Here is an 8188-nt window from a genome sequence, read left to right as displayed (position 1 = left end):
TTTCGTTGGAAAATGGGGACTGGTTCTTTTCTTTCCATTTATTGATGATGCATGTGGATGTTACATTTCATGGGAGGTGTGACCATGTTGTTTGAAAAAATATATGCGAAAGAACTCAGATTAGAGAAAAATGCAGAGGTTTAATTTCAACAGTCATAGGCCTTATTTGAGTAACTCTGTCACTGGATATGTCATGTGAGTGATTGCATCTACATCTAAGATGTTAATGTCATCATGTGAGAGAGAGAGAGAGAGAGAGAGAGAGAGAGAGAGAGAGATCAGCTGGGTTCTCGATTGAAGGGAATATATATTGAATGTATTTAAATAATAAGCTACCTATAGATCGATGAAAAGGAGATCGAGAAGAGTTTGATGTTGATCTGTGGAAGATGCACATCGAGATGTGAAAGAACTTGATGTTGAAGTGACTATGGATTTAGGTTTGAGAGTTCTTTTGTTCTTTAGTTACATATTTAGCAAATGATACGGTAATGATATATGCGCACATTCCATCCCATTAATATCTGGAAAACGAATCCAGCCACTTGTTTCTAGCTTCACGAACAAACGGAGGAAAAAAAATTGAATATAGCGGGAAATCTTTTCTTAACAAGGAAAAGCAAATTGCACATTTTTTATCTTCTTTGTGTGAAAAAGTTAACAAAAATTAGAGTCTAAAATCGCAATTATAACTCAAATCAAGTTTCATAAAGTTGAGGAACTACTTTAGTTGAATAAGAATGCATCCGACTTCGAATCATTTGTGGGGAATCATTTGCCACTTTGAAATCCTGTATTTAAACTTGTTAATTTTCTAAAGACTAATGCATGCATGAAAGGTCATATATAATATATGTATGTAACGCATAACTAAGAATAAAACTTTGTAGAGCTGTAGTCACAGTCGCAGAGAGCTCCTTATTTTTGCCTCTTATACTAGGCCATTTTGAGGAACATGTTGCCTCTTTAACCTTGTAAGAGTATAAAAGTTTTTCTTCGCTTGCCTACATTCATCCTGTTGTATTTACCTTGTAAAGTAAAAGTGTAAATTGCTGAGGGGACATGTCTCTGAAAGTCAAAGCAAGAAACAAGAATTGTAGCAACTGCCAAGAAATTAAGATCGCTGATTCTGTTATTCACTGCATAATTGAATGCTTACGCCACGAACCCGTAATATGGTGCATGAAATAGTAATAATTAATTGATCTAATTGACGTACTATATATGTATAGCAAGATCAGACTAGGTCTGGTACTCTTACACGTACGATCGAGCGGCTTTCACAACTCTTAAGAAAAACAAAAGACGGAAGGGCTGTGTCAAGTCAACTGTCGACTTAACTAGGGCTTTCAATTTTCAAACATTTGTCGCAATCCATGTACTGCCAGATCCATCGAGCTAGCTGGGGATACATGAATTTATAAATTCAAAGCATGCATGAAATTAGTCCAGACTACATTGAATTCGATCTCGTACCAATAAGAACAAAGTTTTCTGACTTCACGTGAGAGAAGAACAATTCTACAAATACAAGAGTAAGAGAAGGCTGAATAAGAAAGAGATCTGAGACAACTTTGTTCCATCTTCACTGCATAGGAACAGTAGTAGCCATCTAACATGCTACCTTCCTCATCTTCGTTATTAACTTTTTACCTATTGGAGCTGTGAAGCTAGCTTCTTGTTGATTATATGCAGCAGTAGAAGATTAACTGTTATATGTTAACACCAATCTCATTTATCTGGATCAGCGCTGATCAATTGGTTTTTTCCTTAAGCAACAGAGGAAATAAAATAACATGATTGATTGGTTAATCTAATCTCCGTAATGTACAAATCTGGATGCCTTCAAGCCAACAAAGTCGTAGAGGCGATTAAAATAAATACATGTTACAGATATATGTGTGTGAGGGTATTTGGCCCTTATTCCAATGCATGATGGATGAGTAATAATTTAGTTGAGGCAGATTAATAAAGAGATGGACAAGTGACGAGTGAGAATTGTATTGTCTGTCTGATCGATCATCGATGTATGAGAGTATCTAAGGGGACTGACAAAGCACACAGGCTACACAGTGATACAGGTGCATGCAGATCAAAGAGAAAACAAACCGAAGAAACCAAAGAGAGGAGACAAAGCCGACTTAGCTTTAAGACTGGTGCAGAAATAAATTACGAGAAAACGTACGTACCGATCACAATGCTAGCTAATTAATATATGATTTTCATTCTATATACACAATAAGCAGCATCGTCCCTTTTCTTCTGCTACTGCTTCTTCTTCTTCCTTCTGCATATATAAACATGCCTTTTTCACTGTGTACGATGCTACTTCCCAAAGCATCGCTCATCGCTTAAACACTTTAGCTAGCTAGCTGCAGAATCCAGATGCAGACAAACAAACATATAAGCTAGTAGTTTTCTAACTCACTCACTACTTGGAATTCACACACATACACAGACAAAGACACAGCTAGCTAGCTTTAGCTAGATAGATATGTGTATGGTCTAATATACATGTTACTGTACGTTCCTCTGTTTTCTCTGTTTCATGCATGCATTGTCTGCTTCCTTTTTCTCCTCTCATGATTCCTTGAAATCAGGAGCTATGCACTGCATCTTTTTTACAGACTCACATTAACACATATGTTACTCTTTAAAAACGCTGCTGGACTCGGTTAACCCAGATACATGGTTTTGTTGGATTAACTCAAAGGACTTATTTACCAATAAAATAAAAAGATGAAGAGGCTGAGAAATATTGAATGAGTTTTGATATGGTTGGGTGATAGTAAATGTTAATTACCTGAACTACTACTGGACCCAACATGGCAGCATGTCTAATAATTTACTCATCAATCAATTTGAATTTTACCTAGCTAAGCGTTGGAAAGAGTAGTAGTAGGACAAAATAGCTAGCCAGAATGAGCAGAATGAAATGAAATGAGAGTTATATAAGACTAGCTACTGTACGCGTCAGTAGTAAGTACGTACATTTTATGCCGACACCGGTCCAAATTCCAAATGAATTATGTCTTCTTTTTAACTCTCATTTCGGACTTTTGTGAAGGAATTCCTTTGTCTCTTAACTTTCATTGAGCTCCACTCACCACTATGGTCGTTTCAAATCAAATACCCGGAAAACCCAGATCTGTATTTACCTAGATGGCTAGATGATATTATTGTCCTTCATGGAATTTGCATTATGTAATGCCAACAATATGGTCCCCTGATCTGACAAGAACTATATTTATATATTTGTTCATCTCTAATCTGACAAGAATGTAATTATATTCACATGGAAATATCTATTCCAATTTAGATCCCATTTTGGGACCAAAACTATGCTCTAACTAGCATTTATATTCTACTCACAGGACGAATTTTAAGCTAGCTAGCTAGTAATAATCGATCCCCCGGCCCCAGAAATTAGAGCCTAACCTGTGGATATAAAACCATGTAAATCTACATGTACACTGGCTAGAGGTTGAAGGAACCCAGAACCCTAATTACATATTAGAGTAGTAATCAGGGAAGTGCCTAATTTTGAGGCGGTGCTGTTATGAACGAGTCTGGCTAGCTTGTAAGAAATGGAAATGGAAAGGGCTAGCTAGCTAGCTGCAGCAGAGATGACATTGACAATACCTAAGACTCCTTAGACATAGCCATACAATACCAGCAAGTTTAACACAGAAGTGGAGGGACAGCAAGACCAGAAAATTACCTCTTTCGATTAAGTTTTTTCAGGTCATTTTGTAGCTAAGCTACCTACCTCCCTCACAATGCCATGTGATTTCTCGTCCAGTACTGGTTGGTCATTCTTTCGTTGTTGTTATGACTCTGAGGTCATCGTCATCGATCTCGATCGTCTCTGTGTCTATGGAGACTAGTCGTCTCTCCCGTCTCTGACACGATATTTGAATGGGATCTTCATCAAAGTTTCACCCCCTATCTTTTATTTTATTTGTTGGTTCTTTCTTTGGGTATATATGTACCTTGGAAATGAAAATCAAGGAAGAAAGTTAAAAGTATTCTTACACTGTTGCATGCCAAAAGCGAAACGGAAACTTATTTTCTTGGTTTCATACTTAATTGGTGATGGTTGGTGAAAATAACACATGTTGCTATTATAAATTTATAATAACTTAACAAATGAAGGGACTCTAAAGGCTAGAATGAAAAAGATTTTTCAGAACACAATTACAAGCGTTTTGTGATAGCTAGAGCATTTGTGTACAATTCAAATTGTGTTTTCCGGCCAACTACTTTTCTATAATGTCATCATGTATTTTCGTTTTCATTTTCTTTGAGCAACATAATTTAGTTAATTAGTTAATAACAGTGTGTCTGTTTGAACCCAAAATTAACATTTTTTCCCAATAAGGGGGATTCGAAGAAAACCGGGCCAATATCCGTGACCCAAGCAGTATATTTCCGACAAGTTAGAAATATATTGTTTAGAGGCTAAATAAAGCCTACTTGGAGACCAAGCAATCTTGAAGCAATATGAATATTCCTTGATCTACTATTAATTATCAAATATTTGATAATTAAGGATAGTTGGTTTGCTTACCAAGATGGAGCAGGAGGGAAGGATGTGGACGTGAAAGCAGGGGCTCTTGTTGATTAAGGAATCAAAGGGATGTATATATACATGCAATTAAAGATACGTGCATATGAGTCCTCGCGAAGATATATAATCAAGGACGCGAGCGCGGACGAGTTGGTTTGCTCGCGAATATCAAGTTGGCCTATATACTTTCCAATTAAGGAGTGGTGAGACAATTAAGGAAGGGATCATGGCCAAGAACCATGCATGCAAGGAATCAAGGGGGTCCCATATATATTGCAATTAAGCCACAATGGACGTGGGGGAGATAATAAGGTAATCATCCTTGATTACAATTCAACAAGGAGTGTGTGTGTGTGTGTGTGTGTATATATATATCATGTATATATGATTGCTCAGTGGTGGGCCAATTAAGGAAGGATGTACTCCTTTGCATGGTGGACATCCTTCGCTGCCAATGATAAGCAAACAATTATAGTTGCCCATGCAATTAAGGGTTCATGGACGCGAGCAGTTTGAAATCCTCGCGAAGATATATTAATATATATGGAAGACGTTCATGCCTAGAAGTTGTTTTCCAAAAGGTAATTAACCTTGCCTATAAGATTGCTACGACAGAGTTAATCTTTTATCGCCTACGATATAATATCAAAACTATTAAGTGTTTTGATTTGATTCAAAGACCAATAACTGTGGCCTAAAATATAGTATTTCATTCCTATTAGGAAGTGAATCTACAGCCTATATATAGAGGCTAAACACGATACAACAGACAACTTTTCAATAAACTAATCTCTACGATTATCAAAGTCTCTCCGGAGCAAACCTACCTGCAACCTAGTTGCAACCCAGTGAAGCAAGGGTAACGCCCTCGCAACCCAGCGAAGCTAAAGTCACTCTTTAGCAAAACCCGTTCTTTCTCCTAACTTCCCAGTGATTTCTCTGCTTAGTCTACAACACTAAGTATCGATTCGGTGAACGTAAGAGACCATAACCAAAGCCCTTACTAGTAACGCAAGAAGTCATTTTTCGAAAGGCATAGACAAGAACCTTGTGACGAGGTTGGTGCTCTCTTCGTCCACAGCGTTTGAGAAGAAGTCAGGTCAAGAGACTCCCCGACGACTGCACCCCACGGTGCTGGCACGCCTGCGCAATCACATCAGCAAAAGAGACAGTTTGTACCCATACTGGTTTTGGAGCCAAACAGTGTCCCCCTTCAAAAAAATAACAGTGTGTCCATGGTTTTCTCCGCAATATAAACTTATGGCACGTTGACTTAATTGGAATGGAAAATAATCATGAATCGGATACAAGTGGAATAGGAGAAGAAAAGAATCAGTATTGATTCTGGAGGATTGATTTCTAAACCCATCTCCCCCCTTTGTAATCAAATTCCTGAGTATTCAAGAATCGATTCCTGATAAGGAGGTGAGACCTACATCCATTTCGATTCCTTCATGTGTTAGTAAACGCATGAATTCTTTTACCCAGAATCATTCCCTCCCATTTCAAGTAAGTAAACGTGCCCTAACCTGCTTTAAGAAGGAAAATGTTTACTTCTCGGATATCCTCTACGTTTTATGCTTGTAATTGACTCATAGTTAAAAACACGAGTTAAAACAAATCAATTAATGGAAGAGCAAGAACTATTGAACATAAATGGCTTTGAAGCCTTGAACATTTGTAATCTTCTAATTCTCAGTTAACTGTTCATCGGCTTAGTAACAGTGCCGGCTCGAGGCGAGCCGTTACTGTGAAATGACAGTTTTACCCTATATTCTTTGCTTAATTACGGTATGCTGTTTGACCTAGGTATAAAAGGTGTTGGGGTGAGAGGCACCATCTTCTCTCTCTCTCTGTCTCTCCGTTCTTAGCTCGGGTCTAGGCATTTGGAGGTATGTAGTTGTTGGGTTCTGCATGTCGTTGTTCTGTCTATTTCTATTTGATTTAGCACTTATTTGTTGGGTTTTTGTGAAAGATTGTTGGGTGTTTGTCTGATTTGGTGTTTTTGTGACAGATTCTTGGGTGTGCGACTGAGTTGGGCGAGGAGAAGGAGGCTGATTGTGGAGGAAATGGGAGAGGAATCAAAGCGAAAGAGAGTGATAAAATTTCCTAGAGACTGAAGGTACGAAGATTGCTGACTGTGAAGGTTCGTTTTTTATGGCTTCAGTTATCAATTCGAATTACTTATGTGTTTCAGTTCGATTATTTAGGGGTTGCTGATAGTTTTTTGATTCGACCAAGAGGAGGAGCATGATTCTGGGTATTTGATTTTCGATTCTGTTTATTTTTTCCCCCTTATGATTACTCATGCATTGGTTTGTTATAATAGTTGTAGTTGGGTTTTGATGAGGAAGCAGAACATGAATTTGGGGTCTTTGGTTTTCCGTTCATTTTTTTTCTTCAGTTTCTTCTGATTTCTCATCCATTAATTTTTTGGTTTTGATTGTAGTGGTTTGATGGCTGTTCTGCATCTAGCTGGAAAGAGTACTCCTATTGTCTTTCAGTTTTGGATGATAGGATTTTGAATAGAGACAAGCAGAGAGGATATTTAGTTTTTGGGGTAAGTTGAGGATTTTAGTATTGATTATTTTGATATTTACACTATCTCACCACATGCACAAACACTTGATGGAAGTAAACATAAAGGGTAATTACTAATTTGGATGTTGAAAGGTTAAAATGAAAGTTGAAATCTTTTAGATTGAATTTAATGAATGTAGCCTTATTAGTTGTTTGCTTTTTTTTTTTTTTTTTCTTCTTACTGAAGTAACTAGGAACATTTGGCAAATTACGTCCAATTCACTCTCTTATGGTTAGCCCTCCAATACTGTTATTCTTTTACTATCCCCAATTTGTTTTATGGAGGAAGATTTAATCATATAAGACCGCAAATTGGTGTACTGTTATGGAATGATGGAATTAAGTTTGGCTAAGTGACTAAAGTCGATGCTTATATTTGAAATAACAATCTATGCATCACACACGCACACAAATATACTTGAACTTAGCCAAAAGGCCAAGAACATAGATGTGTTTCCAGACACATGGGTGTTTTGTAACCAGATTAGTTTTGGGTGGTATGATGTATGTATTCTTTATGCTACTTCAGCAAATATTGCTTCATTTACAATGTTTTTCTGGTGTTCTTGATTATTAGGTCTCTATTATACGCTTCTGAGTTTATGTCATTTATACTAAACAGAACAAGAAAGAAAGAAAGAGGGTGAGGTGGGGATTTTGAATAAGGATCCCGAGACCCCGAAGGAGCAGATTGATAAGTTGAATAAGCAAAGTAAGATTACCTAAAGCTTTTTGTTCAAAGTCATAAGTCTTCTTTCATCTGTCTCAAACCAAGAAGTCTGTTGATAGAATGGTCATAAATATTTATAGATCCAGTATTTTGGATATCTAAAAACTATAGAAAGACTGAAAGTGATGCTTATCTAAAAACTAAACTTGGTGAAACAAAGTGTGAGCTGTGTTTGTTTTATTCATCAGCTTATATTTTTACTTATATGAGTTATAGGTTTCTTTCAATTTCACTTTGGACCTTACTGGAACATGTTGTGCAATGTAGTTAGGCTATTCTGATATGATTATCTTCTCTGTTGGTGAATA

General features: G+C 37.0%; 1 long non-coding RNA gene across 1 annotated transcript; it reads left to right on the top strand.

Moving 5' to 3' along the window:
• The first annotated feature begins 6468 nt into the window (after window positions 1–6468).
• Window positions 6469–7800, top strand: LOC112175264. Its single transcript, XR_002926383.2, has 4 exons — window positions 6469–6692; window positions 6781–6830; window positions 7020–7130; window positions 7773–7800. It is a non-coding gene; the product is annotated as an uncharacterized LOC112175264 (long non-coding RNA).
• Window positions 7801–8188: the final 388 nt, after the last annotated feature.

The sequence above is a fragment of the Rosa chinensis genome, chromosome 7 (assembly GCF_002994745.2).
Source record: "Rosa chinensis cultivar Old Blush chromosome 7, RchiOBHm-V2, whole genome shotgun sequence".
NCBI lineage: Eukaryota > Viridiplantae > Streptophyta > Magnoliopsida > Rosales > Rosaceae > Rosa > Rosa chinensis.
This window is presented reverse-complemented; position numbering and strand designations above follow the sequence as displayed.